The following is an 11,786-nucleotide window of genomic DNA, read 5'->3' on the forward strand; positions in this document are numbered from 1 at the left end:
GACCCCACAGTTGAAGCTCCAAAGGTTACCCATTGCATACCTGAAAACATCTCACTAACTCCCTTCTTACACTTACTACCTCGGCCCAGTGTGACACACAAGTCACGGAGTTTCCTTTACCCCAAGAGAATACCACAACCCCAACTGAAATCATTTCACCCTCAACCTCTGTCGTCTATTGTACATTAGCCCCATACGTCTCGCAGTCATTACATACCATCGAACTGACCCACACAGGACTAAGACATCAAATGACACACAATACCCCTCAAATGGAATCCACCTCTAAGTCGGGAATCTCGTATCGACTTCTCAATACACCACTAGATCCAAACTCAAACTCGAGAGTCTGGTCCGACACAAAAGTGGAACCACTCATCCCAACGAAGCACTCAACTCATGACCCATGACCTGCAACCTACGCGTGTATCACTACTCCAATTCCTTTCTATTACGATAACTACAACTTAATTCAAAATATAACGATTCCCAACAAATACGAAGACCCTAGTCTTACCCATTGTCCGACCAATAGGTTCCCGAAACTTAAAGAATAAGGCTACCCAAGCCAAAAAAAACTCTTCTGCGTCATGCTATGACTAGCGAATACTACGGCTCCCTGTAGTATCATAACATTCCCCCTCACTAACCCGTGAAGGCTATGACTCCCTGTAGGCCTACGACACTCTCGCACTGACTCATGAATACTACGGCTCCCCGTAGTATCACAACACTCTCTCGTTGACCGGTGAATACTACAGCTCCCTGCAGTATCACAACACTCTCTCTCACTGAATCGCCATGGGTTCACTCTATGGTTTTCCCCTAATAATCCCAAGTGATTACTCCCACTCTGATCCACTCACCCTCTTATCACCCCATAGTCTCCTCCTTGAGTCATTACCCCCACTAAGATCACTATCGAATACTCCATGGCTCAACATAGATAGGTACACACACCCACCTAAGTTAAGCATCACCACTCCTGACGAAAACCATCGTGAACAACACTTTTTCATGCTGCAATTCACATTCTTGGATACTCCCGTTTGATGACAGTTAGCAGAAGAGCTCCCGCTGGAACTGATATTACCATATTTATACACATTTTTAGGCAATATTGATCTACATTTTAATAAATAATATGGTTATTTGCATAGAATTATGGTACTTATAAGTATAAATTGTTATGTGCAGCCAAATAGAAGTATTTTCGAAGAAAGGGACCAGAAGTGACAATACCTGGAACTATGGGGGGCTTGAAGAAAAGAAGAATGAAAAGTCAGCAAATCGAGTTCACAGCGTGAGGAAGTGGGATGTCACATCGTGAGTACGAAATTCTAGAAGATAAACATCTGGGTGAAGGAATCCTTGCCGATCACGATTATCTCGAGTTCACGACGTGAGACTTAAATTCTCACGACGTAAACGGTAAATTGGAAGATATTATAAATACCTTTGCGTCCTGATCTTAGCGATTCTGACTGTTGCGTTACGAACTCACGACGTGCATCTTAAAGGATTCACGATGTGCATCTTAAAGGATTCACGACGTGAATACTGAGACTGGACAACTTCAGTTCTGTTAATTTCTAATTTGTTGGGTTGTTTCTTTTGGCTATGTTTGTTGTTTGTTTTTGCATAAATGGGTCCTGGAAGAGAGGTTCCAACTGGAGTAGCGGGTTTACACCCATTTTAACAACTTTCCAACAACTACGCCCCGAGAAGTGTTGACACGATGGAACAATCGGTTGGGATGGCTTTACAATCGGGAGTTTGCTATTGCCCCCACTATTCAGTGGGCACGTTTGAGGAAAATCAGGCTTATGGATAGGCTGTCCACGTTCCTTACTAAAATTTTTATTGGGAATGGTTTTTCATTCACTTGCTCGGGATGGCTCAATCTTTTCCGGGTTGAAGAGCGGGTTTATAAGGAGCTATGCGTGGAATTCGTTTCAACTGTGACATTGCATGAGAATGTCCAAGATCCTACTTTCCCGCAAGCTTTGGTTTTTTGTTTAGGAGGGGAATTTCGGGAATGCAGTTTGGTGGAGTTTTCACGAAGAATGGGGTTGTACGAGGCTCATGAGACCATTACTCATGAGTTTGTTTTGTTATTTAGGGAGGCCACACGTGGTTATGAGAATGGGGTCTCAGGTCTGGAGTTTTGGAACAATATTGCGTCTGGTGTGTTCAATTCTGGTGTATCTCCTGAAAGCAGCATCAAATCACCAATACATTGCCTTATCCATCTCCTTATCACATTTTCTATTCATCACAAACGCCATGGTGATAAGGTTACTAAAGTCAATTTGTTCCTTTTGTGGAGCATTTTACAGCCAGGCGTGTGCTGTAACATTCCATATTTCTTGGCCCGCTACTTGGTGGAGTATATAACGAGTCCCCATCCCGGGAGCCCTACTTGTGGAGGGCACTTTGTTACATGTTTGGCCCGATCTTATGGCCTCGTTGTTCACGGCATCACTCGTTCTTGCTGCAATTCACATTCTTAGATACTCCCGTTTGATGACAATTAGCTGAAGAGCTCCCGTTGGTACTGATATTGCCATATTTATACACATTTTTAGGCAATATTGATCAACATTTTTATAAATAATTTGGTTATTTGCATAGAATTATAGAACTTATAAGGATAAATTGTTATGTGCAGCCAAATAGAAGTATTTTTGAAGAAAGGGACCAAAAGTGACAATACCTGGAACTTTGGGGGGCTTCAAGAAAAGAAGAATGAAAAGTCAACAAAAATTGAGTTCACGACGTGAGGAAGTGGGATGTCACGTCGTGAGTAGGGAATTCTAGAAGATAAACATCCGGGTGAAGGAATCCTTGCCGATCACGATTATCTCGAGTTCACGACGTGAGACTTAAATTCTCACGACGTGAACGGTAAATTGGAAGATATTATAAATACATTTGCCATTACGAAAAGATTGACTTTTGGCTGACTAAGAAGGGTTCTTAGAGATGAATTTGAGAGGAAGAGAAGATCTAGAAGTTGGTTTTAACACTAAGAAAGAAGAAGTTCATAAATTGGTTTATATATTGGTACACTTAAACATGTCTTTGATTATAGTTTTTGTTTGTTTAGTTGTTAGTATGTCCAGCTAAATCTAGTTGCTTCTGTTAGCTAGATGAAGCTGGAACTCATGGTTTTAATGCATTAGATTTGACTTTACTTGTTGGTAATATGCTTGTGTTGATTGATTTTACTTACCATGCTTAAATTAAATATTTGATTGCTTTAAATTCTTGTTCTGTGTAGTTAGTGAATACAAATCTTCATGAATTTGAATACCTAATAATTCAATGAACACTAGTTTATTAGAGCTAAGATCAAACCAATCTTAGATAAGTAATTAAATCGTTGAATTAAGTTGTGTTAGAGAGCTCATATTATGACTGTAATTGTGTTTTGATTAATCAATCTTACATGGCTCCAATCTTAATTAATAATTGATTATGTGTTAACTATTGTGTGACCATACATAGATTTACATGAATTGATTAATAATTAGTAGATTTAGAACTAAATTGCTAACACTTCATTAATTGGTAACCAACAGTAATAGTCATAGCTAATGTATAACCATTGAGTAAAAGCGGATTCAAACTAACAGAAATGTTTTGGTTATTGATTGAGTTTGTGTTAAAGAATTTAATTCATCTAAACTTGCAAAATTAGATAAAAACCCTTCCTTTTCTAGTAGTTAGGTTAATTTAGTAGTAGATAAATTAATTAGTCAACACCGTTCCTTGTGATCGGCACCCGACTTACCCAACTATTCTATAATATGACTAGGTACACTGCCGAGGTGCATTTTAGTTAGTTAAGTTAGTTAGGTTACAAATTATAAAATTAGTGGGTACTTTTGTGCACATCAAGTTTTTGGCACCGTATCCGGGGAACGGCTTAGTTAATTATTAGTTTGTTTGCTTTAAATTAATCGATCTTTTTTGTAGGGTAAAACCTGCAAGAAGTTACTTGTCTGTTTTAATTTTTTTCTGCATTACAGGATTCATGACGTGAACCTTTAAGATTCACGACGTGAGTTCTGAAGTCCTTAGTTTTGTTTATTTCAGTTCATTTTTCAGTTTTACGTTTTATTTTTGTCTTATTTTAGGAGTTCATGACCAGAGGCTCTAACACACCTTTGATGCCACCACTTGAAGATCCCGAGTCTGCAATGCACAAAAAGAAGGTCAAGAGCGTGAAGGAAGATCAAACACCAAAGAAGACACATTTACAAGAATTCAAATAAGTGTTCTCAAAGAAGCCGGGGAAGAAAACGGGGTAGTCAAGTTCATCTTCAAAGAACAAGAGCAAGCTTGAACACCTAGATCAAATACCCGTCCAAACCGAGTCCGAATACAATACCAAGCCTGAATTTGAATTACATACAAGTGAACCCGAGAACGAGCCAAGGAACGAGATGGCGAATATTGAAGAAATTTCTATGGGAGCTTACAGAAAAAGAATTCGAGATGATATTGGTCCAGGCTTAGTACAACCTGCCATTCCTGCCACTGCCACTGCCACATTCGAGCTAAAGGGACATATCCTTTCCGCACTAAAAGATATCCCATTCTATGGAAAATATCATGAGGATGCGTTCAAGCACTTGGATGAAGTGAATGGCATTGCTGATTACTTCAATATCCGAAATGTTAATAGAGACATCATCTTGCTAAGGATGCTTCCCGTTACCTTTAAAGGAGCTGCAAAGAATTGGTTAAAAGCACTTCCACCTGGTACAATAACTACTTGGGCTCAAATGCATGAGAAGTTTTTAGAACAATTCTGTTCACCATCAAAGATTGCTAAACTCAAGAAGGCAATAGCTAATTTTGAGCAAAACCTGGGGGAGTCACTTTACGAAGCTTGGGAGCGTTACAAAGGGTTGTTAAGGAATTGTCCTCAACATGACCTTAACATTCAACAAGAAGTGTCCATATTCTATAACGGGGTCAATGTGATGACAAGACAACTCCATGATTCTCAAGGACCACTTATAAAGAAAAATCATGGCGAAGTCAAGGAATCAGTTGAAGAATTTGCAAAACATTCTCGTGAATACCACAACCCAAGGAATGAAGGCATGAAAGGAGTTGGGGATGCACAAACTGAAGAGATGGTTGCGTGATGGCAACGCTTAACACTATGGATAGGATATTAGCACAAATGGACCAATCAATTCATGCAATTCGAGTTGGTTGCGAGAGATGTAGTGGACCATATTTGACAAAAGATTGCAACTTGGATGAATATGGAAATAAGAAAGCTCAAGTTTGCTATTCGAGTGGGGACAAGTATGATGAAGACTGGAGGAAACCAAAGAAAGAGTGGCTGCCTTACGATGAATACAAGAAGCAAAAGGAAGAAAAATATAGACAAACTAGCAGAGGTTTCTACCAAATAGAGCAACCACTAGTTGAGAAGAAATCAGAATTAGAGACCATGTTGATGAAATTTATGGAAGCTTCAGAAAAAAGACATGATGCTACTGATGCTGCAATAGAAGAACAAAGAACTATAATGAAGAATCATCATGGAATGATGATAGATCAACAAGCATTAATAAAGAATCAGCAAGCCTCCATAAATAACCTTGAAGTACAACTTGGTCAACTTACCACTTTGGTTAATGAGAAGATGTTCCCGAAAAATCTTGAAAATAGTACCCAATCTCACGTAATGGCCATAGATATTGAAGAAGAGGCGATTTCTGAGTTCCTAGAAACCTTAGAAGTGGAGCCACAGCAACCCGATCCAAAGCCAAAGAAGCTGAAGCTCGAAATTGAAGAATCTGTTGGAATACCCAATTCACATCGTGAGCCCGCTATGCTCGCTTCGTGGGCTCGGTCTAAACAGAAGAATTATGTATCTGTTCTAGCTTATAAACCGCCTTTTCCATTCCCGTCTAGAGCTAATCTTAGTCCAATGGAAAGAGAACATTTTGAGTTTATCAAGCAATTGAAGGGTATTCCTATCAATACAAATTTTATTGATTCACTTGGAAAAGTTCCAGAATATGCTAGGTTGCTACAAGACTTGTTAGACACTCGTCAGCAATTTTAGGAGAAGTATAAGGTAATTCTAAGTGAGCAAAGCTCAAAAGCGGTGTTGGGAGAAATACCTAAGAATATGGGGGGATCCTGGACGACTCACTCTGCCATGTGAGTTTGGGAATACTATGAAGGTTTATGCTTTAGCCGATTCTGGGTATAGCATAAATTTGATGCCTTATTAGTTTTATAAAAAATTGAATATTCAGAAGTTGAAGGCTATAAAGATGACTATTCACATGACGAACCGTTCAGTGACACAACCCAGGGGCATTGTGGAAGATATTCTCGTGAAAATTGGGAAATTCGTTTTTCCAATAGACTTTATGGTTCTAGATATGAAAGAAGATCCTAATGTACCAATTATTCTTGGTTGCCCGTTACTTAACACTGTTGGAGCTCTGGTTGATATACGCGAGTCCAAACTCACCTTGAGAGTTGGGGATGAGAATGAAATTTGTGGAATAGAAGATGGTTTCCAAGGGGATCATGCTCAAGAAGAGGTTTTCAACATTGATGAAGAGAATGAACTTCAAGAATTAGAGAAGCTCATGGAAGAAGAACTCAAAACAATTCAACAAGTTAAAAGAACAAAACCAAGAGCATCTGTTTCATTTTTAGTTGAAGTCATTGCCTACACGAATCCAACTTCTTGGGTAAGCAAGGAAGATGATGGGATGTCGAGTAATGAAGAGGAGGTTACTTCAAAAGTAACAAGTCCAGTAGTGAAAGAAGAAAAGGATATTATGGTGCTTAAAGATGATGAAGAATTGAATATTCAAGCGATCAAATGCAAGCTCGATGGAAACGAAGTCAAGGCTAAAAAAGAGAATTCTAAAAAGGTGTATATTCTACGAGTGCAAGCTTATAAGAGGCATTTTAAGGAGCAAAAGATCCTGGTGGTAGAATCTTCTGAGGAGTCGACGTAGGAGGCACGGAGTCAGGCTCAAGACTCCTAAAAAAGAAGCGCTTCTCGGGAGGCAACCCGAGTTTGGTTTGCGTTTTTTTTTTTTCTTTTTAGTTTTTGCATTTTAGTCTTAGAAACATAGATCATATCATCCAACTCTCTTTATTCATAATTAAATATTGAGTGTGGGGTCCCTAAAAATGAAGTGGTAATAATTAAGAATGTAGTTAATAGACAAACTTGGATTAAATAAAAAAAATTGTCATACAGTATTAACGACGTGAATCATTATGATTCAAGACCTATCTGAATGAACCAGACAATATATCATTTATGCATATCAGCCCATTTTCTATTAAACTAAATGGCCCAAGACTAATCCATTTTTGAGGAGGAATGAATGGGCCAACATTAACACCAGACAGGACTCACGAAGCGAATCCTTAAGGATTCACGATGTGAGTATTAAACTACTCGGGACCACAGATTAAAGGATAAAGAATCAGTTTGACCTACCACTTTGTTTATTCCTCATGAAGTGAACAAGAAATCTGGTGCCCCTTTGCTCCGATTTTGGGCGACATACACTCCAATTTCGTTCTTGCTTTCGTAATACTTCAACCTAAGGTAATAATTCTTAATTATTAAGTTTAATTTTTCTCTAATAGTTGAACTTAGGTTTAGGGTTTGTTAGTTAGATGAAAAGTCAAAATTATTCCTTAAAAATCTCGTAATAGCCTTGGAATGTTGATGATTTGTGGTTGGAATTAGCATAGGAGTAAGCCCCATTAACATTGTGACCTGATATGCGTCCTGATCTTAGCAATTCTGGCTGTTGCGTTACGAACTCATGACGTGCATCTTAAAGGATTCACGACGTGAATACTAGGACTGGACAACTTCAGTTCTGTTAATTTCTAATTTGTTGGGTTGTTTCTTTTGGCTGTGTTTGTTGTTTGTTTTTGCAGAAATGGGTCCCGGGAGAGAGGTTCCAATTGGAGTAGCGGGTTTACACCCATTTTACAACTTTCCAACAACTACGCCCTGAGAAGTGTTGACACGATGGAACAATCGGTTGGGATGGCTTTACAACCGGGAGTTTGCTATTGCCCCCACTATTCAGTGGGCACGTTTGAGGGAAATCAGGCTTATGGATAGGCTGTCCACGTTCCTTACTAAAATTTTTATTGGGAATGGTTTTTCATTCACTTGCTCGGGATGGCTCAATCTTTTCCGAGTTGAAGAGCGGGTTTATAAGGAGCTATGCGTGGAATTCTTTTCAACTATGACTTTGCATGAGAATGTCCAAGATCCTACTTTCCCGCAAGCTTTGGTTTTTTGTTTAGGAGGGGAATTTAGGGAATGCAGTTTGGTGGAGTTTTCACGAAGAATGGGGTTGTACGAGGCTCATGAGACCATTACTCATGAGTTTGTTTTGTTTTTGAGGGAGGCCACACGTGGTTATGACAATGGGGTCTCAGGTCCTGAGTTTTGGAGCAATATTGCTTCTGGTGTGTTCAATTCCGATGTATCTCCTGAAAGCAGCATCAAATCACCAATACATCGCCTTATCTATCTCCTTATCACATTTTCTATTCACCACAAACGCCATGGTGATAAGGTTACTAAAGTCAATTTGTTCTTTTTGTGGAGCATTTTACAGCCAGGCGTGTGCTGTAACATTCCATATTTCTTGGCCCGCTACTTGGTGGAGTATATAACGAGTCCCCATCCCGGGAGCCCTACTTGTGGAGGGCACTTTGTTACATGTTTGGCCCGATCTTATGGCCTCATTGTTCACGGCATCACTCGTTCTTGCTGCAATTCACATTCTTAGATACTCCCGTTTGATGACAATTAGCTGAAGAGCTCCCGTTGGAACTGATATTTCCATATTTATACACATTTTTAGGCAATATTGATCAACATTTTTATAAATAATTTGGTTATTTGCATAGAATTATAGAACTTATAAGGATAAATTGTTATGTGCAGCCAAATAGAAGTATTTTTGAAGAAAGGGACCAAAAGTGACAATACCTGGAACTTTGGGGGGCTTCAAGAAAAGAAGAATGAAAAGTCAACAAAAATCGAGTTCATGACGTGAGGAAGTGGGATGTCACGTTGTGAGTAGGGAATTCTAGAAGATAAGCATCCGGGTGAAGGAATCCTTGCCGATCACGATTATCTCGAGTTCACGACGTGAGACTTAAATTCTCACGACCTGAACGGTAAATTGGAAGATATTATAAATACCTTTGACATTATGAAAAGAGTGACTTTTGGCTGACTAAGAAAGGTTGTTAGAGACGAATTTGAGAGGAAGAGAAGATCTAGAAGTTGGTTTTAACACCAAGAAAGAAGAAGTTCATAAATTGGTTTATATATTGGTACACTTAAACATGTCTTTGATTATAGTTTTCGTTTGTTTAGTTGTTAGTATGTCCAGCTAAATCTAGTTGCTTCTGTTAGCTAGATGAAGCTGGAACTCATGGTTTTAATGCATTAGATTTGACTTTACTTGTTGGTAATATGCTTGTGTTGATTGATTTTACTTACCATGCTTAAATTAAATATTTGATTGCTTTAAATTCTTGTTCTGTGTAGTTAGTGAATACAAATCTTCATGAATTTGAATACCTAATAATTCAATGAACACTAGTTTATTAGAGCTAAGATCAAACCAATCTTAGATAAGTAATTAAATCATTGAATTAAGTTGTGTTAGAGAACTCATATTATGACTGTAATTGTGTTTTGATTAATCAATCTTACATGGCTCCAATCTTAATTAATAATTGATTATGTGTTAACTATTGTGTGACCATACATAGATTTACATGAATTGATTAATAATTAGTAGATTTAGAACTAAATTGCTAACACTTCATTAATTGGTAACCAACAGTAATAGTCATAGCTAATGTATAACCATTGAGTAAAAGCGGATTCAAACTAACAGAAATGTTTTGGTTATTGATTGAGTTTATGTTAAAGAATTTAATTCATCTAAACTTGCAAAATTAGATAAAAACCCTTCCTTTTCTAGTAATTATGTTAATTTAGTAGTAGATAAATTAATTAGTCAACACCGTTCCCTGTGATCGACACCCGACTTACCCAACTATTCTATAATACGACTAGGTAGTTAGTTAAGTTAGTTAGATTATAAATTATAAAATTAGTGGGTACTGTTGTGCACATTAGGAACCATAGTCACTTGCTAATCCACTTGCCATCTCATAATTCAAGTCTCAAATAACTCGAAATTTAGGGAATCATAATCAGATACCTCGGTACACCATCACAGAACCTCACGATGTCTTGTTTCAACCACTGATCTCTACTTACGGCATCGTACCCAGATATTGCAATGCATCCATTTCAGAATTCCACAACTGAACTGTGACCAAAGGACTCGAAAATCAATTGATATAAAATTTGGTTGTGTATTCATAAAAAGGGACAACGAAAAGAAAAATTAAAGCATGATGATACTTGAGAAGTTAAACTAACAAAGTATAGAATGGAAGAGTCGAGTGCTCGAGCAGAAGTGTTGAAGGAGACTTGAATGGTGAAATTATGATGAAATTTATATGCAATCAATGGGAAAGGCTGAAGTGTAATCCGAGGTCTATAAGGAGTATATGTGAGGCAATGAGTTTCCATGAAGAAATAAGCAAGATATCTCGCTACACATTGATGATCATCTTGTGTCTTAACCTTAAAAGAAATGCTCTCATTTCTTTTAAGGGGTAGATAGCAGGGAAGAACCAAGTTACAATTAACGAGATCATTCAGACCTAAAAATATTTTGAAAGTTAAGTTAAAAATGTTCAATATGATTTGGATATTCTCGTCGTAGTATGTTTAGGCTTGCAAGCATAAGAAATGTGTTTACTCATGAAATGATATTTTGGGTTTAACATGATAGTTAAAGCGAATGATGGAGGATATGGACAACGCATGTAACAAACATGAACTTGGATAGTATGGTACATGTCGGTACAAAAGTGTAAGCTTCATAGTGATATACATGATTGGGTTATCTTGTAGATAACGTTGAAGGAAAGCATCGTTAGTATAAAATCCATCATGTGACAACCGTCAAAACTAAAGTTAGGAATCATCTAGAACCTTTTCATTTTCATGTGTTCACATTACTTGGCTTTAGATGCACAAAGTTGAGCTAGATCGCGACTTAATAGATCCCTCGGAACAAGCAGTGTAACTTAGCTTGTACTAAGCAGTCACATTGATATGTGAATACTCTAACTAGGTTGTAAAGTACCAAAGTTAAATCTCAAAACTAAACACAAAACCATGTTCAGTAGATCACGACTCAAGGGTAAGTTAAATACCCTAATTTATTAATCGGAACATATGACGTGCTTAAATAGTTTAAGTACTTAGCAAACTCAATTTAATTAAATCATAATTTGATTTAATTACAAGTTGGAAATAATATCCATATCTCATAATTTTAATTATGAGCCAAAAATATAATGCAAGGTTTGCCTAATCCTATATTCATATGTGAACCTTTGTTTCATTTATAAGAAATATAAATTTTGATTTTATAAAAGTCAAACCGTATGTTATCATTTCTATAATATAACTCAAGAAAATACAAGTTTATGACTTATTTCTAAAACAATATACTTGAATAAAAACCAAGTAATAAACTCTTGGAAATTTATAAAAATACATAGAATATTTACAAAAACTAAAGATCATTTTTATAAAAATGGTTAAGAGGCAACATTATTAAAGATTTTCAATTTCAAAGAGCCTT

General features: G+C 37.3%; 1 non-coding gene across 1 annotated transcript; it reads right to left on the minus strand.

Annotated features, from left to right (window-relative positions):
- Positions 1–4,841: 4,841 nt before the first annotated feature.
- On the minus strand, positions 4,842–4,948 carry LOC145007684 (small nucleolar RNA R71). The gene has a single exon (XR_013663056.1). It is a non-coding gene; the product is annotated as a small nucleolar RNA R71 (small nucleolar RNA).
- Positions 4,949–11,786: the final 6,838 nt, after the last annotated feature.

Source organism: Lactuca saligna, chromosome 7 (genome assembly GCF_052625555.1).
Source record: "Lactuca saligna cultivar CGN05327 chromosome 7, ASM5262555v1, whole genome shotgun sequence".
NCBI lineage: Eukaryota > Viridiplantae > Streptophyta > Magnoliopsida > Asterales > Asteraceae > Lactuca > Lactuca saligna.